We start from the raw sequence: 27,835 nt of genomic DNA, 5'->3' as shown, positions 1-27,835 counted from the left end.
AAGAACTGGTGAGGTAATTTATTAAACTGGTGTAAATTAGAACTGGCTTAGTTGCCCATAGCAACCAATCAGATTTCACTTTTCCTTTGGAAAATGAAAGGTGGAATCTGGTTGCTATGGGCAACTAAGCCAGTTCTAATTTACACCAGTTTGATAAATGATCCCATTGGTCTATAGATGGCACTGGCGGACATTACTGGCCAGAAGGGTGGCACTGGCGGACAGTGTGGGGGGGAAATTACAACTTCGGGGCACATTACTATGTGGAGGCAGTGTGGGAGAAAATTACTATGTGCAGGCAGTGTGGGGCATATTACTTCTGTCGGGCAGTGAGGGGGTAAGTTGCCGTACTATGTCGGGGCAGTGTAGGGAAAATTACTACTGTGGGGGCAGTATGAGGGGAAATTACTATTGGGGAGGCAGTGTAGGGCCATTTCTATTATAGGGACATACTAGGGGAAATTATTTTTGGGGACACTATACAGGCATTATTACCTGGAGCACAATCTAGGGTTTTATTATTTTTATTACTGGGGGCACTCTAGGGGGGCATTTACAATAGCTGTTGACACTATAGAGACATTTTTTCTACTGGGGTCACTATTTTTTCAGCACTGTAGTACCTGGGGCTTTGGGGAGCACAATGGGCACAGTATTGGGAGTGGCAGCAGGATGACCAGGATGGGGAGGTTGATGGAAAAATTTAGAAATCTAACGTGTCAGTGTAACAAACTCTGTAGAGACGAAATGTGGCTGAAATAATTTGCCACGGTGGTCTGGGTCAAATGGAGGTGAAGAGGAAAGAGAAGGTCTACATGACAGAAGATGTCACTGGATGTAACAGGTATGTGGTGCTGTATTCCCCTATATGTAGTGCTGGCTCACTACTGTGACCTGTGTCTCATCTTCTCCGTCAAGTCCTTTTTTTAATTATAATTATATGCATTTTAAATTTGGCGACTAAAAATTTTATTTGGCTGCTACATTTTTCAGTTCAGGAGCCAATGGCTCCTGGTTAATTTTTTTAGTCTGCAGTACGGGTACAGAGGGGTGGTAACAAGTTGGGGGTGTGTACCTGCACATTCTGAAAATGGCAGCACTGATTGGATAGAGAGAGTCTGTGCAGGTACACCCCCCCAACTGGTTACCTCCCCTCTGGGTGGTCTGGGTCAAATGGAGGTGAAGAGGAAAGAGAAGGTCTACATGACAGAAGATGTCACTGGATGTAACAGGTATGTGGTGCTGTATTCCCCTATATGTAGTGCTGGCTCACTACTGTGACCTGTGTCTCATCTTCTCCGTCAAGTCCTTTTTTTAATTATAATTATATGCATTTTAAATTTGGCGACTAAAAATTTTATTTGGCTGCTACATTTTTCAGTTCAGAAGCCAATGGCTCCTGGTTAATTTTTTTAGTCTGCAGTACGGGTACAGAGGGGTGGTAACAAGTTGGGGGTGTGTACCTGCACATTCTGAAAATGGCAGCACTGATTGGATAGAGAGAGTCGGTGCAGGTACACCCCCCCAACTGGTTACCTCCCCTCTGTACCCTTAACTGCAGACTGCTAGCAATTCATTCATAACTTCTAGTAGAAATAATAAAGGAATGGAACAACATAGAGACATAAGAATAGATGCTCCAGAATTGTTATTACATGGGGAATGCATGAAGCTATTAAAACAGACATGTCAGGAGCGGTGAAAGGTCCTCTTTAACCACCTCCGGACCGCCTAACGCAGGATCGCGTTCCGGAGGTGGCAGCCCTGCGCACAGTCACGCATATATGCGTCATCTCGCGATGGGCGAGATTTCCTGTGAACGCGCGCACACAGGCGCGCGCGCTCACAGGAACGGAAGGTAAGAGAGTTGATCTCCAGCCTGCCAGCGGCGATCGTTCGCTGGCAGGCTGGAGATGTGTTTTTTTTAACCCCTAACAGGTATATTAGACGCTGTTTTGATAACAGCGTCTAATATACCTGCTACCTGGTCCTCTGGTGGTCCCATTTGTTTGGATCGACCACCAGAGGACACAGGTAGCTCAGTAAAGTCCCACCAAGCACCACTACACTACACTACACCCCCCCCCCCGTCACTTATTAACCCCTTATTTGCCCTGATCACCCCTGATCACCCCATATAGACTCCCTGATCACCCCCCTGTCATTGATCACCCCCCTGTCATTGATTACCCCCCTGTAAAGCTCCATTCAGATGTCCGCATGATTTTTACGGATCCACTGATAGATGGATCGGATCCGCAAAACGCATCCGGACGTCTGAATGAAGCCTTACAGGGGCGTGATCAATGACTGTGGTGATCACCCCATATAGACTCCCTGATCACCCCCCCTGTCATTGATTACACCCCTGTCATTGATCAACCCCCTGTAAAGCTCCATTCAGACGTCCGCATGATTTTTACGGATCCACTGATAGATAGATCGGATCCGCAAAACGCATCCGGACGTCTGAATGAAGCCTTACAGGGGCGTGATCAATGACTGTGGTGATCACCCCTATAGACTCCCTGATCACCCCCCTGTAAAGCTCCATTCAGATGTCCGCATGATTTTTACGGATGCACTGATAGATGGATCCGATCCGCAAAACGCATCCGGACGTCTGAATGAAGCCTTACAGGGGCATGATCAATGACTGTGGTGATCACCCCATATAGACTCCCTGATCACCCCCCTGTAAAGCTCCATTCAGATGTCCGCATGATTTTTACGGATGCACTGATAGATGGATCCGATCCGCAAAACGCATCCGGACGTCTGAATGAAGCCTTACAGGGGCGTGATCAATGACTGTGGTGATCACCCCATATAGACTCCCTGATCACCCCCCTGTCATTGATCACCCCCCTGTAAAGCTCCATTCAGATGTCCGCATGATTTTTACGGATGCACTGATAGATGGATCCGATCCGCAAAACGCATCCGGACGTCTGAATGAAGCCTTACAGGGGCATGATCAATGACTGTGGTGATCACCCCATATAGACTCCCTGATCACCCCCCCTGTAAAGCTCCATTCAGATGTCCGCATGATTTTTACGGATGCACTGATAGATGGATCCGATCCGCAAAACGCATCCGGACGTCTGAATGAAGCCTTACAGGGGCGTGATCAATGACTGTGGTGATCACCCCATATAGACTCCCTGATCACCCCCCTGTCATTGATCACCCCCCTGTAAAGCTCCATTCAGATGTCCGCATGATTTTTACGGATCCACTGATAGATGGATCGGATCCGCAAAACGCATCCGGACGTCTGAATGAAGCCTTACAGGGGAGTGATCAATGACTGTGGTGATCACCCCATATAGACTCCCTGATCACCCCCCTGTCATTGATTACCCCCCTGTAAAGCTCCATTCAGATGTCCGCATGATTTTTACGGATGCACTGATAGATGGATCGGATCCGCAAAACGCATCCGGACGTCTGAATGAAGCCTTACAGGGGCGTGATCAATGACTGTGGTGATCACCCCATATAGACTCCCTGATCAACCCCCCTGTCATTGATCAACCCCCCTGTCATTGATCAACCCCCCTGTCATTGATCAACCCCCCTGTCATTGATCAACCCCCCTGTCATTGATCAACCCCCCTGTCATTGATCAACCCCCCTGTCATTGATCACCCCTCTGTAAGGCTCCATTCAGATATTTTTTGGCCCAAGTTAGCAGAATTTTTTTTTTTTTTTCTTACAAAGTCTCATATTCCACTAACTTGTGTCAAAAAATAAAATCTCACATGAACTCACCATACCCCTCACGGAATTCAAATGCGTAAAATTTTTTAGACATTTATATTCCAGACTTCTTCTCACGCTTTAGGGCCCCTAGAATGCCAGGGCAGTATAAATACCCCACATGTGACCCCATTTCGGAAAGAAGACACCCCCAGGTATTCCGTGAGGGGCATATTGAGTCCATGAAAGATTGAAATTTTTGTCCCAAGTTAGCGGAACGGGAGACTTTGTGAGAAAAAAAATTAAAAATATCAATTTCCGCTAACTTGTGCCAAAAAAAAAAAAATTCTATGAACTCGCCATGCCCCTCATTGAATACCTTGGGGGTCTTCTTTCCAAAATGGGGTCACATGTGGGGTATTTATACTGCTCTGGCATTCTAGGGGCCCCAAAGCGTGAGAAGAAGTCTGGTATCCAAATGTCTAAAAATGCCCTCCTAAAAGGAATTTGGGCACCTTTGCGCATCTAGGCTGCAAAAAAGTGTCACACATCTGGTATCGCCGTACTCAGGAGAAGTTGGGGAATGTGTTTTGGGGTGTCATTTTACATATACCCATGCTGGGTGAGAGAAATATCTTGGTCAAATGCCAACTTTGTATAAAAAAATGGGAAAAGTTGTCTTTTGGCAAGATATTTCTCTCACCCAGCATGGGTATATGTAAAATGACACCCCAAAACACATTCCCCAACTTCTCCTGAATACGGCGATACCACATGTGTGACACTTTTTGCAGCCTAGGTGGGCAAAGGGGCCCATATTCCAAAGAGCACCTTTAGGATTTCACAGGTCATTTACCTACTTACCACACATTAGGGCCCCTGGAAAATGCCAGGGCAGTATAACTACCCCACAAGTGACCCCATTTTGGAAAGAAGACACCCCAAGGTATTCCGTGAGGGGCATGGCGAGTTCCTAGAATTTTTTAATTTTTTGTCACAAGTTAGTGGAAAATGATGATTTTTTTTTTAATTTTTTTTTTCATACAAAGTCTCATATTCCACTAACTTGTGACAAAAAATAAAAAGTTCCATGAACTCACTATGCCCATCAGCGAATACCTTGGGGTCTCTTCTTTCCAAAATGGGGTCACTTGTGGGGTAGTTATACTGCCCTGGCATTCTAGGGGCCCAAATGTGTGGTAAGGAGTTTGAAATCAAATTCTGTAAAAAATGACCTGTGAAATCCGAAAGGTGCTCTTTTGAATAGGGGCCCCTTTGCCCACCTAGGCTGCAAAAAAGTGTCACACATCTGGTATCTCCGTAATCGGGAGAAGTTGGGGAATGTGTTTTGGGGTGTCATTTTACATATACCCATGCTGGGTGAGAGAAATATCTTGGCAAAAGACAACTTTTCCCATTTTTTTATACAAAGTTGGCATTTGACCAAGATATTTATCTCACCCAGCATGGGTATATGTAAAAAGACACCCCAAAACACATTCCTCAACTTCTCCTGAATACAGAGATACCAGATGTGTGACACTTTTTTGCAGCCTAGGTGGGCAAAGGGGCCCACATTCCAAAGAGCACCTTTCGGATTTCACAGGTCATTTACCTACTTACCACACATTTGGGCCCCTAGAATGCCAGGGCAGTATAACTACCCCACAAGTGACCCCATTTTGGAAAGAAGAGACCCCAAGGTATTCGCTGATGGGCATAGTGAGTTCATGGAAGTTTTTATTTTTTGTCACAAGTTTGTGGAATATGAGACTTTGTATGAAAAAAAAAAAAAAAAAAAAAATCATCATTTTCCACTAACTTGTGACAAAAAATAAAAAATTCTAGGAACTCGCCATGCCCCTCACGGAATACCTTGGGGTGTCTTCTTTCCAAAATGGGGTCACTTGTGGGTAGTTATACTGCCCTGGTATTCTAGGGGCCCAAATGTGTGGTAAGGAGTTTGAAATCAAATTCAGGAAAAAATGAGGAGTGAAATCCGAAAGGTGCTCTTTGGAATATGGGCCCCTTTGCCCACCTAGGCTGCAAAAAAGTGTCACACATCTGGTATCCCCGTACTCAGGAGAAAGTTGAGGAATGTGTTTTGGGGTGTCTTTTTACATATACCCATGCTGGGTGAGATAAATATCTTGGTCAAATGACAACTTTGTATAAAAAATGGGAAAAGTTGTCTTTTGCCAAGATATTTCTCTCACCCAGCATGGGTATATATAAAATGACACCCCAAAACACATTCCCCACCTTCTCCTGAGTACGGAGATACCAGATGTGTGACACTTTTTTGCAGCCTAGGTGGGCAAAGGGGCCCATATTCCAAAGAGCACCTTTCGGATTTCACTGGTCTTTTTTTACAGAATTTGATTCTAACTCCTTACCACACATTTGGGCCCCTAGAATGCAGGGCAGTATAACTTCCCCACAAGTGACCCCATTTTGGAAAGAAGAGACCCCAAGGTATTCGCTGATGGGCATAGTGAGTTCATAGAACTTTTTATTTTTTGTCACAAGTTAGTGGAATATGAGACTTTGTAAGAAAAAAAAAAAAAAAAAAAAATCATAATTTTCCGCTAACTTGTGACAAAAAATAAAAAGTTCTATGAACTCACTATGCCCATCAGCGAATACCTTAGGGTGTGTACTTTCAGAAATGGGGTCATTTGTGGGGTGTTTGTACTGTCTGGGCATTGTAGAACCTCAGGAAACATGACAGGTGCTCAGAAAGTCAGAGCTGCTTCAAAAAGCGGAAATTCACATTTTTGTACCATAGTTTGTAAACGCTATAACTTTTACCCAAACCATTTTTTTTTTACCCAAACATTTTTTTTTATCAAAGACATGTAGAACTATAAATTTAGAGCAAAATTTCTATATGGATGTCGTTTTTTTTGCAAAATTTTACAACTGAAAGTGAAAAATGTCATTTTTTTGCAAAAAAATCGTTAAATTTCGATTAATAACAAAAAAAGTAAAAATGTCAGCAGCAATGAAATACCACCAAATGAAAGCTCTATTAGTGAGAAGAAAAGGAGGTAAAATTCATTTGGGTGGTAAGTTGCATGACCGAGCAATAAACGGTGAAAGTAGTGTAGGTCAGAAGTGTAAAAAGTGGCCTGGTCTTTCAGGGTGTTTAAGCACTGGGGGCTGAGGTGGTTAAGGCACCCCATTCATCCATCTGGTATCCTGCTCCGTACTGATGAGAAGCAAGGTCTTCAATGAGATAAAACATTTAAAAAAAAAAAAAAAAAAAAAAGAAGAAGTAGTCAACAATAAATCCTTATGGACCATTAAAACTTCCCCCCAGCGCTGTGTATATTGATGAAACCAGCAGTAGAGAAGACCCTGAATAAGTAGTGACACCTTAGTGAATTTAATAAAATAATAAAGATCTGAATATAGACAAAGTGTGCTATACAGGTGAAACTCGAAAAATTTGAATATCGTGCAAAAGTCCATTTATTTCAGTAATGCAAATTAAAAGAAGTTGCATTAATGCAGCTTAAAATTAGAGTTTTGTGAAAAGGTTAAATATTCTAGGCTCAAAGTGTCACCCTCTAGTCAGCTAATTAATCCATATCCCCTGAGCAAAGGGGACCTGAGATTGTGACTTTGGGGTTTCATAAGCTATAAGCCATAGTCATCCAAATTATATAACAAATAAAGGTTTGAAATACCTCGCTTTGCATGTAATGAGTCTATCTCATATGTTAGTTTCACCTTTTAGGTTGCATTACTGAAATAAACTTTGCATGATATTCTAATTTTTCGAGGTTCAACTGTATACAGTATATGTAACGGGTCTCCTAGCACCCCGACCGGGTACCTCCGTTGATAGTTGCTCCTAGTGCTTTCCGAGGACTCCAAGCACTCCACTTGACACCGTACGCACTGCAGACCCCACGAACCGCCGAAGCTTGGTTGAGGTCTCACCGTCTCCTACCCACCCTGGACCTACGGCAAGGCTCCAGTGGGTGAACCCCTCCTAAAACCAGAGAGCAGGAACAGCTCTTAAAAGAGCTAGTAGTTATAGCCAGGGGAGTATAGCAAATCTCCCAGCGTATAGCAATCCCCAGCGTCGATCAGTTACCCAAACATCAGCCTCAACATGATAAAGGGTAAAACAGGAACTCTTTATTGAGGGCTACCCGCCCGTATTTATGCAGGTCCCCATCTGGTGGACACACCCCTAGGGGACCAGATGGAAGACTGTGACACAGGACAGATATGCATCAATTCAGGATACACAGACACAATACATCCCCACAATGCATCATGGTTTCCTCCTCTCTGCCCTGGAGACACCCGAGGAGTAATTCAATTATCTCTCAGGACAAAGGGAAATCGCCAATACACATGTGCGGACAACAGGACAGAAATCACCATTTAAACATACAATGTCACAACCCTTTTCAATACACAGACATTTAACATCCCAAAAAGGCACTAATTAGACCAGGAGTTCAAGTTAGTTCAAGTCCTTTGTGAACAAATGAGGCCTGGCTGATGAGAGGGCCCATAATCCTGGGGCAAGAGGCCAGCAGCCAGGCCCCTCCAAAACCCAGTGGCGAGGTTGGTTTCGCCACAGTATACAAGACTGAATTTGAGCCCTGAGGATACATTTACTAATGCCTTGTGAGACTCCCAGTTCTTACAAGAATAAGAATGAAAGGAGTGAGAATGATTGTTCTAATGTCTAGTTTACATTACCCTGGAGGCATTGGGACCAGATACTCAAGCTCTCCTCATAAGACTCTTCTGCTGCAACTTTGCTCCATAGGGACCTGCTTGGTAACCTGCCACCAACATCTAAAACAAGCTTATTTCCTAACAACATGTCCTGCCATATGAAAATACAGGAAATTTTAGAGATCAGTCGTCCTTCTTAGGTCAGGGCTGGAAAAATATTGGATTGAGAGCTAGCCACTTTGCCACTTTCTACTGATACACATTAAAGTACTGCTGGCCTATGAATCATGTCAAGTTGGCGCCTGAGGTAATCGTAACTGGCTCCCAAAGCCCAGAGCATCTTGTTCATCCATGGTGTATGTACAAATAGTGGAATCAAGTGGATTTTTGGTGGGGGTAACATTAGTTTAAAGCAGGCATGCTCAACCTGCAGCCCTCCAGCTGTTGTAAAACTACAACTCCCACAATGCCCTGCTGTAGGCTGATAGCTGTAGGCTGTTTGGGCATACTGGGAGTTGTAGTTTTGCAACAGCTGGAGGGCCGCAGGTTGATCGTGCCTGAAAGGAATACTTTGGGCAGAACGCCTACATTCATCCAACTTATAGAATATCACTAGGGCTGCACGATATGGGAATTTTGTGCGATTGCAATTAGGGCCCTAAAAATTGCGATAACGGTATGCGATGCGATATTTTAAAGGGAATTGTGCTAGAGGTCTATTTGCTTGGATTTTCCCATATGAGCCGCTGACGCGGCTGGGTATGACGCTGTTATGTGGGGGACCTGCGGAGGACGCTGTTATGTGGGGGATCTGCGGAGGACGCTGTTATGTGGGGGATCTGCGGAGGACGCTGTTATGTGGGGGATCTGCGGAGGACGCTGTTATGTGGGGGATCTGCGGAGGACGCTGTTATGTGGGGGATCTGCGGAGGACGCTGTTATGTGGGGGATCTGCGGAGGACGCTGTTATGTGGGGGATCTGCGGAGGACGCTGTTATGTGGGGGATCTGCGGAGGACGCTGTTATGTGGGGGATCTGCGGAGGACGCTGTTATGTGGGGGATCTGCGGAGGACGCTGTTATGTGGGGGATCTGCGGAGGACGCACATATAGCATCTTATGCTGGTCCCCCTCATGGCCCTATGTGTCCTAAACTGCGCACATAACTCTCCTATTCATAAAATGGCCAGCCTCTGTACTTTCACTATGAATGCACTGCAGAGAGCGGCAGCGAGCGAGCCGGCCGGCGCATGACTGACGTCACTGTCACGCTCCTCCCACTTAATTCAGGAAGCAGGAGCGTGACTAAGTGACGACAGTCACGCCCCTGCCGCCTCGGTTGCTCCCGCTCGCTGCAGTGCATTCATCGTGAAAGTAAGTACAGAGGCTGACCATTTTATCAATAGGACAGAGGACATTTTATCAAAAGGGGCCCCTTCATATATAATCGCGGCATTTTCGGGTCGATCGAATCGCCAAATCGCATTTGCCGATTATCGCGATTCGATTATCTTTGCGATATATCGTGCAGCCCTAAATATCACCAATTTCAAATTACAGAAGGGCTAACATCTCCGACACCAGATTAGAAGAAAGGGAGTAGTGTTGCTATGAAAATCTAAGGGTAGGTTCACACTTTTTCTGGAGGAGGTTTTGAAGCAAATTCTCCTGCAGGTTTTTCAGCCGAAGTGGATTTGAAAGAAATGGGAAGCAAAGGTCTTCTACTTCTCCTTCCTGCTTGATCTGCTTCTGGCTTTGGCTGAAAAAAAAATCTGATGCAAAATTTGCCTCATAATCCTCTCCAGAAAAGTGTGAACCTACCCTAAGGGGCCTTTCGCACTGCATTTTTCTGCAGATATTTGACAAAATCCAGCCGTCAGCTGAGTCTTTAATGCCTCTCATTCTTTGCGATGGGAGGCAGCGCTGAAGATAGATTTAAAGCCGAGGCGAGAAAGGACATGTCATTCCACGATCATCAGTGATGTCTCCCATTGCAAAGAACGGGAAATACGGTAGAACGGCCGGGTTTTCAGCGCAGCTGTCCGTGCCAACATTCTGGGGTACAAAACGCCATGTGAACGGCAAACACGTCAAATTGTGTGAACTGGCCCTTACAGTACTGATATGTTCTCATATTGGGCTTTTATATACGAGTATATATTTAGTACATACAGGGCTGAAGAAACCTCAGAAGTCAGGCAGGCAATTCACAGTATGGCGATATAAACAAAATATCTATCGTTGGCCAGATTTATATAGTTTATATCGCATATCGTCTATATCGCCCACCCCTAGTGTCCAGCCATGAGCCACTGTGACGAATCGGGTGAACATCTAAACGGCTGGTCGAAGTTGTGCCATCTATAGGATTAGTAAATTTGGGCCTCTGCGCCTGAGTTAGCTGTAAGTAGATCTTAAGCATGCCTACCTATCCAGTTTTTCAAGAGCAATCCATGTGAAATTAGGTTACAAGTTAGGTCACTGTGCTGGACCTTCATCTACATGGATGTCCAGAAGAGAGACCTTCTGGCAAATTCCTTTCTTAAAGAGGACCTTTCACTAGTTTAAAAACTAAAAGCTAACTATATCAGTGGGCAGAGCGGCGCCCAGGGGTCACCCTGCACTTACTAGTATGTCTGGGCGCCGCTCCGTTCGCCCGGTATAGGCTCCGGTGTCTGCAGCTCCCTCTGTTGTACTGGGCAGAGTTTTTGTATTAGGGTTGTCCCTTGCTGCAGCGCTGGCCAATCGTAGCGCACAGCTCATAGCCTGGTACTCCCAGCTCCGCCCAGTACAACAGAGGGAGCTGCAGACACCGGAGCCTATACCGGGCGAACTGAGCGGCGCCCAGACATACTAGTAAGTGCAGGGGGACCCCTGAGCGCCGCTCTGCCCACTGATATAGTTAGTTTTTTAACTAGTGAAAGGTCCTCTTTAAGCTTTTTTTTTTTATTGACTATGGAGAAAGAGTCCCGTTCAAGGGGAAGAGATATAGGACTAACCTGACATGAGCCTCTTAAAAGGGGTGAAGGAGGCTGTCTAGGGTTTAAAAGAAAACAAAAAAACACCCCACCCTCACCTGACCTGTGAAGAGAACCATACTTACCTGCTCCTCTATGCCTGGTTCCAGATCCTTTGGTCCCAGACTGTCTTCACGGCACTTCAGTCCTGGGATGTAAACTACGTGTCGTGCTGCAGCCAATGACTGGCCTCAGCAGTGGTGTGCACACATGCTGTAAGTTTACATGCAGGGAGCACAGTGAAGATAAATGATAAATGGAGACTGATGTAGCTGGAACCCAGTATGGGGGTCATGTTTATAGAGGAACAGTCACCACTCCTGACATGTCTCTTTTTAATAACTACTTGCATTCCTTATGTAATAATTTTGGAGCATCTATTTTCAAGATTCTATTATTCCAACTTGAAGTTTATGCATGACCTGCCAACCGTCTGTAATGAAGACCCAGATGGGTGTTCCTTGTGGAGGGTGTGTCCCTGCACAGTCGACACTGGCTGAACTGATTGGGTAGTGTCAGACTGGACAGGGACAACCCCCCCACTGGTATCATCTAGTGATCAGCAACCCTCGACACTCCAGCTGCGAAACTACAATTCCCAGAACGCAAACATGCTCGGCTGTTCTCCTCACTCCCACAGAAGTGAATGAAGCATTCTGGGAGTTGTAGTCTCTAAACAGCTGGAGTGTCGGAGGTTGCAGATCCCTGATCTGGTAGAGCAAAGGTCAGCCAAACCTGCTGATTTTGGTAGGACCGTCCAACTATCATATATGTATGGGGTGTGTACTAACTCTTTCCCAGAAATCGAGAGATCTCAACATGTCCAATCCTTGGTTCTCACAGGAGGTGACCAGGAGATCCTTAAATCACTTCTCAACATTAAGAACACTAAACCTACGCATGTATTCATATTTTCAACTTTTTCCCACATTAGTTATATTCAATATTTGTAGATAAAATTAAAATAATTGCAACATATTTCATTTCCCGCTAAGTTATGCTAAATTCACAACTAAAGCTTTCTGTTATTCTGTTAAAGAACAAAAAAAAAAAAAAAAAGTGTCTGCTAATATCACCATTGATTTCAGTACCATCGGTAGGTGATCATTTTTACAGATGTGTTTGTAAATCTTTCCAGTCAATATTGTTGAAATATGAAGCTATGTTACCATCATATAGGCTCCATTACAGTTCCATCATATCTCATGAAACCAATGGAAACCTCATATAGGTTCCATCTAGAGATGAGCGAATTTCATATTTTGAAATTCGTTCACGCTTCGTTTATTGGTAAAAGTTGAATTGCGTTATGGATTCCCTTACCACGGACCATAACGCAATTCTGTGACGGAATGCATAACTGAATGCCTTTAGAGGCATTCCGTTATTCATGCCAACATAATAGAAGTCTATGGGCTGCAAAATGGATCCGTTATGCACGGAAACAGGACAGATCCGTTATGTAGGAGAGGATTCCCCTGCATAACGGGACAGATCTGTTATGCAGCCCATAGACTTCTATTATGACGGAATGAATAACGGAATGCCTCTAAAGGCATTCCGTTATGCATTCCTTCACAGAATTGCGTTATGGTCCGTGGTAAGGGAATCCATAACGCAATTCACCTTTTACGAGTAAACAAATCGCAACTGAATTTCATAACTGGAAATTCGCTCATCTCTAGTTCCATCACATCAACCTAAAGGTTCTTTCATATCACATCAACCAATGGAAACGTCCTATAGGGTCCGTCATATCACATGAAACCAAGGGAAATATCATATAGGGCAGTGGTGGCAAACCTATGGCACGGGTGCCAGAGGCAGCACTCAGAGCCATCTCTGTGGACACCCACACCCTGGATAAAGTCTATGGTGTATCAATATGCCTTAGACTTTTACTGCCATTCATCATCAGAGGGCGGACTATGAACAGCACAGGCAGTACACTGAATGTAGGCAGGCTATTATAGCTAAGTGATAAAGTACATGGAAGATATACTACACTGCTCAAAAAAATAAAAGCTAACACTTAAACAACACAATGTAACTCCAAGTCAATCACACTTCTGTGAAATCAAAGTGTCCACTTAGGAAGCAACACTGAGTGACAATCAATTTCACATGCTGTTGTGAAAATGGGATAGACAACAGGTGGAAATTATAGTCAATTAGCAAGACACCCCCAATAAAGGAGTGGTTCTGCAGGTGGTGATCACAGACCACTTCTCCTCAGTTCCTATGCTTCCTGGCTAATGTTTTGGTCACTTTTGAATGCTGGCGGTGCTTTCACTCTAGTGGTAGCATGAGACGGAGTCTACAACCCACACAAGTGGCTCAGGTAGTGCAGCTTATCCAGGATGGCACATCAATGCGAGCTGTGGCAAGAAGGTTTGCTGTGTCTGTCAGCGTAGTGTCCAGAGCATGGAGGCGCTACCAGGAGACAGGCCAGTACATCAGGAGACGTGGAGGAGGCCGTAGGAGGGCAACAACCCAGCAGCAGGACCGCTACCTCCGCCTTTGTGCAAGGAGGAACAGGAGGAGCACTGCCAGAGCCCTGCAAAACGACCTCCAGCAGGCCACAAATGTGCATGTGTCTGCTCAAATAGTCAGAAACAGACTCCATGAGGGTGATATGAGGGCCCAACGTCCACAGGTGGGGGTTGTGCTTACAGCCCAACACCGTGCAGGACGTTTGGCATTTGCCAGAGAACACCAAGATTGGCAAATTCGCCACTGGCGCCCTGTGCTCTTCACAGATGAAAGCAGGTTCACACTGAGCACATGTGACAGACGTGACAGAGTCTTGAGACGCCGTGGAGAACGTTCTGCTGCATGCAACATCCTCCAGCATGACCGGTTTGGCATTGGGTCAGTAATGGTGTGGGGTGGCATTTTTTTGGAGGGCCGCACAGCCCTCCATGTGCTCGCCAGAGGTAGCCTGACTGCCATTAGGTACCGAGATGAGATCCTCAGACCCCTTGTGAGACCATATGCTGGTGCGGTTGGCCCTGGGTTCCTCCTAATGCAAGACAATGCTAGACCTCATGTGGCTGGAGTGTGTCAGCAGTTCCTGCAAGACGAAGGCATTGATGCTATGGACTGGCCCGCCCGTTCCCCAGACCTGAATCCAATTGAGCACATCTGGGACATCATGTCTCGCTCTATCCACCAACAGTCTGTTGCACCACAGACTGTCCAGGAGTTGGCAGATGCTTTAGTCCAGGTCTGGGAGGAGATCCCTCAGGAGACCATCCGCCACCTCATCAGGAGCATGCACAGGCGTTGTAGGGAGGTCATACAGGCACGTGGAGGCCACACACACTACTGAGCCTCATTTTGACTTGTTTTAAGGACATTACATCAAAGTTGGATCAGCCTGTAGTGTGTTTTTCCACTTTCATTTTGAGGGTGACTCCAAATCCAGACCTCCATGGGTTGAAAAATTTGATTTCCATTTTTTTATTTTTGTGTGATTTTGTGGTCAGCACATTCAACTATGTAAAGAACAAAGTATTTCAGAAGAATTTTTAATTAATTCAGATCTAGGATGTGTTATTTTTGTGTTCCCTTTATTTTTTTGAGCAGTGTATATTAGTATTCAGGTTAAATTGCCGTGTTGGCACTTTGCGATAAATAAGTGGGTTTTGAGTTGAGGTTTGGGCACTCGGCCTCTAAAAGGTTCACCATCACTGATATAGGTTCCATCATATCACATGAAACCAATGAAAACGTCCTGAAAGTTCTTTAATATCAAATGAAACCAATGGAAACGTCCTATAGGTTCCATCATATCACATGAAACCAATGTAAATCTTATATAGGTTCCATCATATCACAAGAAACAAAGTTTACATAACTTCACCATTTGAACAAGGTGACATATAATGTAATATCACATGAGGGTAAAGCCACACATTCAGGTTTCTTGATGCAGTTTTGGAAGCCAAAAAAGTGGAGAAGTTGTATCTGCTCTTTATACCTTTTCTGCTTTTATGATCCACTCCTGATTTTGGCTTTGAAAACTGCAACAGGAAACCTGAACATATGGCCGTACCTTTAGGGTAGGTTCATACGCATTTATTTGGAGGAGGTTTTAAAACAGAATTTCCGGCAGTTTTCTCGAACAAAGCCAGAAGTGGATCCAAAAGGAAGGAGAAGTACAAGCCCTTATTTACGATTCATTTCAAATCCGCTTTGGCTGAGAAACTTGCAGGAAATCTTCCTCAAAGGGTACAGCCAAACAGAATTTTTTGGATGAGGTTTTGAAGAAGATCTGCCTGCAGGATTTTCTGCCAAAGCCAGAAGTGGATTTGAAAGTTATAGGAAATATAAAGGAGGGATTTTTGCGGATCGGATTCAGACCCATTCATTTCAATGGCCCCACAAAAGATGCGTACTGTCCGTTCCGTGGCCCCGCGATAAAAACAGAACATGTCCTATTCTTTTCCGGACAAGAATAGGCATTTTTATGATGGAGAAGGATGTTCCGTTCCACAAAATGCGGAAGGCACAAAGCTGGTATCTGTGTTTTGCGGATCTGCAATTAGAGGTCCAGGAAAACAGATATGGTCGTGTGAACGAGCCCTTACACTTCTCCTTCCGTCTCTGGCTGAAAGTCCTGCAGAAAGATCGGCTTCAAAAAAACTGTGTGTGGCCAAGAGAACCTATCCTAAATCTACCTTGTAATCTGGACCACCACCGCTCATAAATGCAGATAATAGAAAGATCTAAGGGAATATGCATTTACAAGATACAAAAGCATAGTTTCATCTCTGAACCATATTCCATGGACGGAAATTTAGAGAACTGCAAAAATAACACTTCTCTAATTATATTTTTGAAATGTGTCCTTCAGGGTGGTTTCACATTAGGGTTTCACACTTCAGCATGCTTTTTTGTGGTGTTTTTTTTTTTTTTTTTTTTAACAGTGAAATATGATTATGCTATGCCACTCTTGTTTGGGACCGCGCTGCCAGAGGAGGCAGGCATGGTCATAAATTAAAAGCATTCTCTGGCAGTCCATGTACTAAATTGAAAGTACTTCAGCTTGGGGCCGCCGCAGATTTCAGTCGTCAGTTACACCATTTTCTGGAGTAAAGGATGATGAATGTGCCAGAGCTAATGGCCCCATCTAACCCCACCCCACCAGAACACCTTAAAGAAGCATTCACACAACCGCGCCGCAAAACACGGAAGGCCCGTTAAAGAGATGCCTATTCTTGTCTGCAAAACAGGCAAGAATAGGACATACGCTACCTTTTTTGCGGGGCCACGTAACGGAGTAACGAATGAGGACAGCACAAGTCATGCTGTCCGCATCTTTTGCGGCCCCGTTAAAATGAATGGGTCTGCACCCGTTCCGCAAAATTGCGGAACGGATGCATACCCATTAATTCTGTTGTGTGAATGCGAGAGCAGCATAAAAACACCAATTCTGACTAAATTTGGTAGCAACAGCTTAACAGTTTAAACAGTGGCCTAACCAAGGCAAAAAAAAAGTGCCATACTTAGACCATACCACATAAAGGATGTGACCAAAAATACACCAAGAGTAAAGAATAATTCCACACAAAAAAAAGGTTTGTACCAATTTTTTTTTAATTCCCTATTGACTGACAGAATTATTTTTTTTTAAATACGTTACTGAAAAAGTCTGATTAATTGCCCAAACATGACCAATAGCGCTAGACTGGTGCTTGTTTTTACTTTCATTTTCACTTTGCAATTATTGGGAAGAGATCCCTCTTGCAGTCATTGGTTCGAAGCTGTACATATGCTCATACAGTACACTATGTATGTCGACAGCATATCCAGTATGTACAAAGTGATATGCTGAAAGGGTGATTGGTGGGCATGTTTACACAGGGCCGTGATTGGGAACAAAAGGTTTGCAAAGGTTGCCATACACATTAGGCTACTTTCACACTAGCGTTTTTGCTGGATCCAGGAGGTCCAGCAAAATCGCTTCCGTTACTGATAATACAACCATCTGCATCCGTTATGAACGGATCCGGTTGTATTATCTTTCACATTGCCAAGACGGATCCGTCATGAACACCACTGAAAGTCAATGGAGGACGAATCAGTTTTCTATTGTGGCAGAGAAAACGGATCCGTCCCCATTGACTTGCATTGGGGGTAATGCCAGATCAGTCTTGCTCTGCATCCCAGGATGGAAAGCAAAATACATGTTGCGGTTTTCTCTCCGGTATGGGAACGCAACTAAACGAAACGGAATGCATTTTGGAGCACTCTGTTCTGTTCAGTTCAGTTTTGTCCCCATTGACAATAAATGGGGGCAAAACTGAAGCGTTTTTTTCCAGTATTGATCCCCTATAACGGAACTTAATACCGGAAAACTTAAACGCTAGTGTGAAAGTAGCCTTAGTGTGCATAGTACAATAGGGATGGAGGGGTTAAAAAAAAATAAAAATAAAAATAATTAAACTCCCCTTAATCCACTTGTTCGCACAGCCAGCATCTCTTCTGTCTTCTTCTTTGAGGAATAGGACCTTTGATGACGTCACTGCGCTCATCACATGATCCATCACCATGGTGATGAATCATGTGACGGACCATGTGATGAGCGTAGTGACGTCATCAAAGATCCTATTCCTCAAAGAAGACAGAAGAGATGCCGGCTGCGCGAACAAGTGGATTAAGGGGAGTTAAATTATTTTTTTTATTTTTTTTAACCCCTCCAGCCCTATTGTACTATGCATTCTGTATTCAGAATGCTATTATTTTCCCATATAACAATGTTATAAGGGAAAATAATAGCAATCTACACAACCTTGAACCCAAACCTGAACTTCTGTGAAGAAGTTCGGGTCTGGGTACCACATTCCGTTTTTTATCACGCGCGTGCAAAACGCATTGCACCCGCACGATAAAAACTGAACAACGGAACGCAATCAAAACTGACTGCAATTGCAAACCTACTCGCGCGGGTTTGCCGCAACGCATCCGGACCTTATCCAGACACGCTAGTGTGAAAGAGGCCTTAGTCTAAAGTTGATCAAAACAGACTATTTCAACCAAAACGCTCATTCGTCGGGTGAAATTTAACAATGAATTAGCTGACCAGTTAGGCCTCTTTGAAATTTTCCTCAGATAGTCAAGAGGGGCCTGGATGTATTTCTGGAGTGTAATAATATTACAGGCTATGGCTACTAGAGAGGGGTCGTTGATCCGGAGAGTTATCTGATTGCCTGATTGGAGTCGGGAAGGAATTTTTTCCCCCTTAAAGAGGACCTTTCATCGGTCCAAACATTGTAAGATAACTATCAGGCTGTGTAGAGCGGCGCCCCGGGATCTCACTGCACTTACTATTATTCCGGGGCGCCGCTCCGTTCTCCCGCTATGTCCCCCGGTATTTTCGCTATATTGGTTATACTAGGCGGATTCTGCCCTGTTTCTCCCAGGCTGTGAGCTCTGTGCTGGACAGCGCTACAGCCTGGGAGAAGGAACGCCCAGGGAGAAACAGGGCAGACTCTGCCTAGTATAACCAATTCAGCGAAAATACCGGGGGACATAGCGGGAAAACAGAGCGGCGCCCCGGAATAATAAGTGCAGCGAGATCCCGGGGCGCCGCTCTACACAGCCTGATAGTAATCTTATAATGTTTGGACCGATGAAAGGTCCTCCTTAAAGGGAGTCTGTCACCACATTTGGGCATATTAGACCGATCAAATAGGGTTATATGATCCACCCAGAACTTAAAAACGGTACCTTTGTTGTAGAAAACGGACTTTTCTTTTAGCCGAAAATGAACTTATAAGGTTATGTTAATGAGCCCTCTCAAGTGCCCAGGGCGGTCTCTCAATCCTCGGAGCCCCAGGCAGCACCTCCTAAACGGCTCATAACCCCGCCCTCCGTGCGCCTCTGCCCACCCGTTTACTCCCCTCCCCTGTCCTTTTCCACTGCGGCTGTGCGGTCCAAATCGTGGCGGGCGCATACGCAGTAGGTATCGCGATGCCCTGCCAGGAGCGGGCATCGCATGCGCCCGCTACGATTTGGACCGCACAGCCGCAGTGGAAAAGGACAGGGGAGGGGAGTAAACGGGCGGGCAGAGGCGCACGGAGGGCGGGGTTATGAGCCATTTAGGAGGTGCTGCCTGGGGCTCCGAGGATTGAGAGACCGCCCTGGGCACTTGAGAGGGCTCATTAACATAACCTTATAAGTTCATTTTCGGCTAAAAGAAAAGTCTGTTTTCTACAACAAAGGTACCGTTTTTAAGTTCTGGGTGGATCATATAACCCTATTTGATCGGTCTAATATGCTGAAATGTGGTGACAGACTCCCTTTAAGTGGGGAAAATTGGCTTCTACCTCAGTTTTTTTTTGCCTTCCTCTGGATCAACTTGCAGGATAACAGGCCGAACTGTATGGAGAAATGTCTTTTTTCGGCCTTATGTACTATGTTACTAGTCGGATGAAAGTTATTTCTTTGAAAGACGTTTCCCGTAAAGATCTTAGGGGTCATTTATTAGGGGACTTGGGACTATTTTAGTCGCAAGTCCCTTTTTTACCGGCCGTGTGACAAAATTAAGTTGCATGGCCGGTTTTACGCCATGTTTGGCAGTTGGGTGGAAAGGGGCATGTTGGGGGACAGGGACTTCGGCCCCAGAAAATGTACTAATATTTACAGGTGCCAAGCGCACAGACTGCCGTAGGTGCGCCTTAGTCATCAGAAGGCGCACGTCTCTTGAGTTTGGCTACTTTACGACAGCACCGTAGGTGAATCCATGACCGCCGTAAAAAGCCGATCTTCGTAAATGACCCCGCCTGGCTTCATTGTATGTAAATATATGGGCAGTTTGAACTGTAATGACCAATATGGAGTAAAATGTGTCTGAGGAACCATAGTTTACCACATGATTGTCTGTTCAACCGCCATGTAAAATTGCAGATCTGCTAAAAGACAGCAATGGGTGGGGGGGGGGGGGGCAGATTTATTATTGAAAATGCATCCATTTTTTGGCGCAATTTAAGCCCAATAAGTATACATGCCTTGCACTGGATTTATCAAGTGTTTTAGACACTTTTCTAGCCTTTTTATGTCACCTAACATGGAAGTTTGCTTTGCTGAAGGGGCCTTGGCTTTGATGGAAGGGGGCATAGCTAAAATGCTCCTCCGTGTGCCCAACATTCTGGCGTATTTCTGGAGTAAAACTATGCCGACTTATGAGTGGTGAAAACTGAGATTAGACCATCTAAAGAAGCAATAGATTTATTATGCATATTGTAGGGCCTCATGCACACAACCATATTTTTCATCCGTGTGAAACCGGCATTTTTTATCCATAGCACACTGACTGACCATTCATTTCCATGGAACCAATCACATATCCGTCTTTTTGGCCATTCTGCAAGTATAAAACATGGGGGGGTCATTTATCAAACTGGTGTAAAGCAAAACTGGCTTAGTTGCCTATAGCAACCAATCAGATTCCTCCTTTTTTTTTTCCAAAGGAGCTGTCCAAAATGATAGCAGGAATCCGATTGGTTGCTGTGGGCAATTAAGCCAGTTATACTTTACACCAGTTTGATAAATGACCCCCCATGTCTTTTGGTCCTTACTGTGGATATGAATGTGAAAAATATAGAATGCACACAAAAAGCGCCCATATTTTGCGGATCCAAACTTTGGACACGCTGTGTGCACGAATCCCTCATTTTAAACAGTATTAGGGTACTTTCACACTTGCAGCAGAGGATTCCGTCGCCGGAACTGCCTGCCGGATCCGGGAATCCTGACGCATGGCATTTGTCAGACGGATCCGGATGTGGATCCATCTGAAAAATGCACTGAAATACCGGATCTGTCTCTCCGGAAAAACTGATCCGATATTTATTTATTTTTGCATTTTTTAAAGGTCTGCGTATGCGCAGACCGGAAAACCGGATCCGTTTTGCCGGATCCGGCACTATTACATTTCAATGGATCCGGCATTCCGGCAAGTGTTCAGTATTTTTGGCCGGAGAGAAAACTGCAGCATGCTGCGGTATTTTCTCCGGCCAAAAAAACGTAAGAGGGACTGAACTGATGAATACTGAGCGGATTGCTCTCCATTCAGAATGCATTAGGATAAAACTGATCAGTTTTTTTCCGGTATTGAGCTCCTGTGACCGGACTCAATACCGGAAAAGAAAACGGCTGGTGTGAAAGTGCCCAATCTGGAGGCTTTCTCCACAGCACGGAAGGTTATTACACTACTACATAAGTAATTCCTGTATACGAGAGCAGTTCCTCCACATAAGGCACTTACTGCACTAATGACTGCAGATATCTCTCCAGACACAGGCCCAGATATTCCCATCTATCATGTGTACAAATGACCAGAAATCACAAGAACCCGCAGCATCCCATGAGCCGTCCACTCTACACAATCAATACACCTCTGCAGATTTTTACAGGAGGTCAAGATAGGACCGGAAAGCGGCCAAGACAATGCCCAACGTATGGGCAGCTCGGCACAGACCAGCAAAGGGTTAAACATAGATATATCTAACGAATCCATTGCGTATAGTGTACTACGGTGGTCTCCTCTTCTGTACGGCACTGCAGACTACGTTGGCGCTATACTCCTCGCCGGCAGTCACCTTCTGCTTTTCCCCAAATCATTTAACCTTTTCATGACTGGTTTAGCTGAAAACAGCAAATTCACATATAGCTCAGGAGGATGGGGAAAGTTGGAATATGGGAAAGAACAAGGCCCAGTCTCTTCATGACATAACATTCCTCCATATCTGCTGGGGGCACTCAACAATGCCATCAGGGCATTAATCTGATGCCCAATGCCAGTCTACGGTAGGCGAGCTATTGGAGGTTGTCAGGACTGAGCCAGGCTTACCAGATAGTGATTTGTAATACGGTACCTATAATCTATAGGCATGGATGCAGCACACCGATAACGATCCCATCCATTATTACTACTATCTCACAATATATTCTTCTTAGAACCGACACCATGGCTCATCCTGAGCCTCCTGGTTCACAATCAGCACTATTGATAGGTTAGACAGGTGTAAATCGAACCACTCATACGCATGTATATACTGTGACAACCCGATTAACCCCTCTGGAGCTGTGACAACCCCAACCCCTGCGTGACAACCCTTACGGGGCTGCAATACCCGGCATCGGTGGTTGTCATTTCGGTAAATCCAGACAGATGCGATTTGATGGGGAAATGCTGCGCACAGAAACCACTTCTGCTTATTAGAGAAGTCTGACTATGCTGGTTCATCATGAGAATATTGGTCACTGGGGACAGGATGCAATACTCAGCATAATGGTGGAAAGGGGGGTCAAGAAGCCTTGCGGCTGGGCAATGCCACCCTGTACAGAACAGATAGATATATATGTTACAGACCATCCAAACAGGAGTGCTTGCCTTGCCTTCTCCTAGATCTGCAGAGGCCCCCAGCCATCACCAAGCCAATGCTCACTGCTGGCCAGGCCTATGTCCCCAGCCCTGGGGCAGCACCCCTCACAGCATGTCCACTCACCTCACAGCAGGGTGGCACAGGGTGGCTAGCTGGCTCCTCTTCCCTGCCCTCCTCCTTTAATGCAGTGCCCCGGCTGCTGCTCCTCCCGGCATGCGATCCCTTCCCAGATAAACTCATCCACGGCCACTGGGATGAGACTGCGGCCAGAAGACAGTGATCACAGGAAACAATGCGATCGTCCAAGTGTCAAGGTGAGGGAGGAAAGAAAGGGAAGGGGCTGAGGCTGCCTAGGATCCAGTGGGTGCCCCCTCTCCTGCGCCGTGCCTACAGATCAGTGCCAGCTTACTGCCGCCCCTTCTCCCTTCCATCAATGCTGACCGGCCCTGCCAGTCTCCCTATCCCGGAAAGTCAGGAGTTGTTACTGTTGCCAGCAGCTGCTGGTGGCCATTTTTAATCTTTATTCCTCCTCCCTCTTCCTGACTCTTCCCTCTCCCTCCGTCCGTCCCTCCCTTCCCCCTCCGCCGTGTGATGACAGTGCCTGGCTCCTCTCTCCCTGTGTGGATGGCGCTGAGGAGAATGGCTGCGCACTTCCCTCCATGTCTGCTGCAGGCCATACCCTGGCCAGCCTCAGCCTGGACCATGCTCCATGACAATGTGCCCTCTAAATCCACATACATGGAACATCTAGAAAAGGTGAACTATGCAAACAGGGATGGCCCAGAAAAAAAAACTAAAAGTGGCCCTATGTTGTAAGGGCCCGGCACAGGCGGTTGTGATGACGTCATTGTGCCACCTGTAGCCTGGCGCTGGCAGCCATCATGGTACTGTTTCACAACCGCCATACCATTCATTACCCCATAGACTCCAAGTCTAGTGGTCTCTAGAAGACACACGAGCGAGTTTTCCGTCAGGGCGCGATGCGTGACTGAATCCTGACCCATTGGTTTTTCACGCAATATTTTTGCGTTCAGGAAAAAAATCGCAGCATGTTCTATATTCTGCGTTTTGCACACAGCCCTGGCTCTATAGAAGTGAATGGGGATTGCGTGAAAAACAGAAGACGTCTGGGTGCAATGTTTTTTTACTGATGGGTTCTAGGAGATGTAGATTGTTATTCTTCAGTTTATTTTTTTTTCACGCGAGTGAAAAACACATCAAAAACTGAACACAATCGCAGACAATAGTTTTTTTTCCTGAACAGATCCTGACACAGTCAATATCGATTGTGTGAAAGAGGCCCAAGGGTGAATGGTGGAGCAGGGTCCCACCACTATGTTCAGCTGTATTGGCATCCACAGTTGAATTTGGGAGGGCATCTGCGGCCGTCAGCTGGGTACATAAGTAGGGGGGATCATTGGACTGTCATGGGCTCTGCCCATGGCCAAGAAGAGGGCTCGAGTGGCCCCCTGGGTATCGGCCCACTGGGAAGTCTCCCAGTTGGTTTTATGGCCAGTCTGCTCCAGTATGCAAAATATTACCCATACTGATCTTCTGAATCATGCGTGTTTTGAAATAGAACGCCGTTGTACGCAACAGTGAAGAAGCCCTAAGTCAGATGGATTGAGGTTTCTGTTCTATAGCCAAAGCCACCCGAATCAGATCCAACGTACGACTGACGCCAGTGACAACCAAAGGACTCCCATGGAGATAACGGGGTGATCAGATTCCTCCAAGGTCTTCGTCATTTTGAACACTGCTATATTTCCTGTAAGTGACTGAATCTACCACCATATCAGAACAATCGAAGAGCTGGGTGACACCTGAGAGTCAATATGGAAGCTAGGGCAAGGGCAAATTGGAGGCTAGCCGGCCTTCCCCAAACAGAGGAGGTCAACTCAAGGATTTCTCTACTTAGTCAAATTCCAAAATTAAGTTGGCAGCATTTTCCTTCCTCCTGTGCTTACATTTCAGTGGAATATGGTGGTTGTATCACTTGGGAGCAGTAAATTCATTTATGTACGGTACAAAAGTATGTATGTACAGATAGTACTACCGCCACATATATCACTATAAATGTTGGCACAGATAGTACTGTTTTTCCCTGCCAATAATATAGGTACAAAAGCAATGCCTCCTTTTATATCCCTGTAAATGCTGTATCCACGGATAGTACTTCTTCTCCATGTATATGCTGTGACCGTGGATAGTACTGCTTCTCCCTGTAAATGCTTTAAACATGGATAGTACTGCTTCTCCCTGTAAATACTTTAAACATGGATAGTACTGCTTCTCCCTGTAAATGCTGTAACCACGGATAATACTGCTTCTCCCTGTAAATGCTTTAAACATGGATAGTACTGCTTCTCCCTGTAAATGCTGTAACCACGGATAATACTGCTTCTCCCTGTAAATGCTTTAAACATGGATAGTACTGCTTCTCCCTGTAAATGCTTTAAACATGGATAGTACTGCTTCTCCCTGTAAATGCTGTAACCACGGATAATACTGCTTCTCCCTGTAAATGCTGTAACCACGGATAGTACTGCTTCTCCCTGTAAATGCTGTAGCTACAGATAGTACTGCTTCTCCCTGTAAATGCTTTAGCCACAGATAGTACTTCTTCTCCCTGTAAATGCTGTAACCACGGATAATACTGCTTCTCCCTGTAAATGCTTTAAACATGGATAGTACTGCTTCTCCCTGTAAATGCTGTAACCACAGGTAGTATTGCTTCTCCCTGTAAATGTTGTACCCACGGATAGTACTGCTTCTCCCTGTAAATGCTGTAACCACGGATAGTACTGCTTCTCCCTGTAAATGCTGTAGCCACAGATAGTACTGCTTCTCCCTGTAAATGCTTTAGCCACAGATAGTACTTCTTCTCCCTGTAAATACTGTAGCCACAGATAGTACTGCCTCTCCCTGTAAATGCTGTAACTATGGAAAGTACTGCTTCTCCCTGTAAATGCTGTAGCCACAGATAGTACTGATTCTACCTGTAAATGCTGTAACCACGCTTAGTACTGCTTCTCCCTGTAAATGCTGTAACCATTTATAGTACTGCTTCTCCTTTTAGACTCTTTAACCACTGTAGCCATGAGTAGTACTTCTCGTACCTGTAAATACTGGAACTACAGATAGTAATGCTTCTCCCTGTAAATGCTGTAACTATGTATAGTACGAGTACGTCTTCTCCTTGTAGACTCTGACCGTGGATAGTACTGCTTCTCCCTGTAAATGCTGTAACCATGGATAGTACCGCTTCTCCCTGTAGATGCTGTGACCGTGGATAGTACTGCTCCCTGTAAATGCTGTAACCATGGATAGTACTGCTTCTCCCTGTAAATGCTGTAACCATTTATAGTACTGCTTCTCCCTGTAAATGCTGTAACCATGCATAGTGCTGCTTCTCCCTGTAAATGCTGTAACCACGTATAGTACTGCTTCTCACTGTAAATGCTGTAACCACGTATAGTACTGCTTCTCCCTGTGAATGCTATACCACGGATAGTATTGCTTCTCCCTGTAAACGCCATAACCACACATAGTACTGCTTCTCCCTGTAAATGCTGTAGCCACGCATAGTACTGCTTCTCCCTGTAAATGCTGTAACCACGCATAGTACTGCTTCTCCCTGTAAATGCTGTAACCACGCATAGTACTGCTTCTCCCTGTAAATGCTGTAGTCACATGTAGTGTACATGCAAAATAAGTTCTTACCCCCCAGCCATCTGATGTCAGCTAGCAAGGGAGGAAGCCCCAGGGTTCAAGGAGGCCCCAGGTGGATAAAGTCACACCTCAACCAGCCAGGTTTGAGGCAAGCTAATCCTGCAGGAAAACCCCCCAGCAGGAGGTCTCAGCCCTTGCCCAGGATCAATGATACCTCCCAGACATGTTGGCACCTACATTTCATAAGGAATTATGAATCGTCCGTCCATCCCAGGCATAATTCGGTTATCTTTTTGCGATCCTGGGACAAATCCGAACATCCACGTGGGCCTGGCTTGATGCTAGGATGCCTGGGAGGGGAGATATACATATCTCCCCACAGAAACCAAATAACGGTACCATGTTTGGACTCTAGTTGTAGCCAGAACCCAGGCGGATCAATTGGGCCTGGAACCATCTTCCTGCGACATTCTAGTCTGGGGCTATGAGCCCTAAGGGGTCTTATGGGTCATTTTCTGCCAGCACCAGAGAAGGAGGGGTGGACCCTACCCATAGACGGGGGCGGCCGGCTACAGGTCATAAGCCCATGCAAGCCAGTGGACAGTGTCTTTTCTGAAGGGGGTCACATCGTGCCAATGTGTCACGGCCTATGGTGTGCGCTGTGACACTGTTGCTACACTTGCAGTTGCCCGCGGCAACGTGTTGCTGTGTGTGCATGCGGTGGCAGTGTCTCGGCCTTCTGGGTGATTGCTGTGACATGGTTGCCACGCATGTTGTTGCCTGCGGCAACGTGTAGCTTTCCATGCTTGTGTGTGCACTTCCCCTTTAAGTGGCTTTCTCCCCTTGTCTGGTGTTGGAAAGGTTAACTGCCTTCCTAGTGTTTTAACAATGGGTTTATGTGTGTGTGGGTGTGGCTGCTTGGGTTATTTAGCCTCTGCTGGATGTCTGAAGCTGGGGGGTACTCCAGCCATGGTGTATGCTGGAGCTATCTTCCTGGCATATTCCATCTGTCCAGTGAGGGCCACCCTTGTGGTCAGAGAAGATGTTAAGATTATGTTCTTGTGGTGTCTCACGTTATTGCAGCTATGGTGTCCTGGGTTCCTGTGTGGTTTGTGGTGTGTGCTGTGTCCTTTTATGCTGGTGTGGACATCAGCATTTGTGCACGGGTTCCAGTCAGTGTGTCTGTGGCAGGTAGGTGTGGTACTGGTTTCACTTACCTGCCATTTCCATATGCTGTATGTGTTCCCCTCTCCTTGCAGCTTGGCCAGTGGAGACTCCTGTTCGTCCATGTTGTGGAGGAACAGGTCGTCTTATCCTGCTCCTAGTCCAGGGATTTCCTGAGGGT

At 45.6% G+C, this 27,835-nt stretch overlaps 1 protein-coding gene across 6 annotated transcripts in view; it reads right to left on the bottom strand.

Moving 5' to 3' along the window:
- The window catches only part of WDFY3 (WD repeat and FYVE domain containing 3), a 278,837-nt gene extending 255,495 nt beyond the window's left edge, over window positions 1–23,342 (bottom strand). For all 6 annotated transcript variants that reach the window (XM_040417990.1, XM_040417994.1, XM_040417992.1 and 3 more), the window contains exon 1: window positions 22,942–23,342. The gene's annotated coding sequence lies outside the window, so the exon portion shown is untranslated. The remainder of the gene's footprint in view (window positions 1–22,941) is intronic.
- Between the last annotated feature and the right edge of the window lie 4,493 nt (window positions 23,343–27,835).

The sequence above is a fragment of the Bufo bufo genome, chromosome 2, assembly GCF_905171765.1.
Source record: "Bufo bufo chromosome 2, aBufBuf1.1, whole genome shotgun sequence".
Classification (NCBI taxonomy): domain Eukaryota; kingdom Metazoa; phylum Chordata; class Amphibia; order Anura; family Bufonidae; genus Bufo; species Bufo bufo.
The sequence above is the reverse complement of the archived record's forward strand: the minus strand, read 5'-3'. Positions and strand labels throughout refer to the sequence as shown.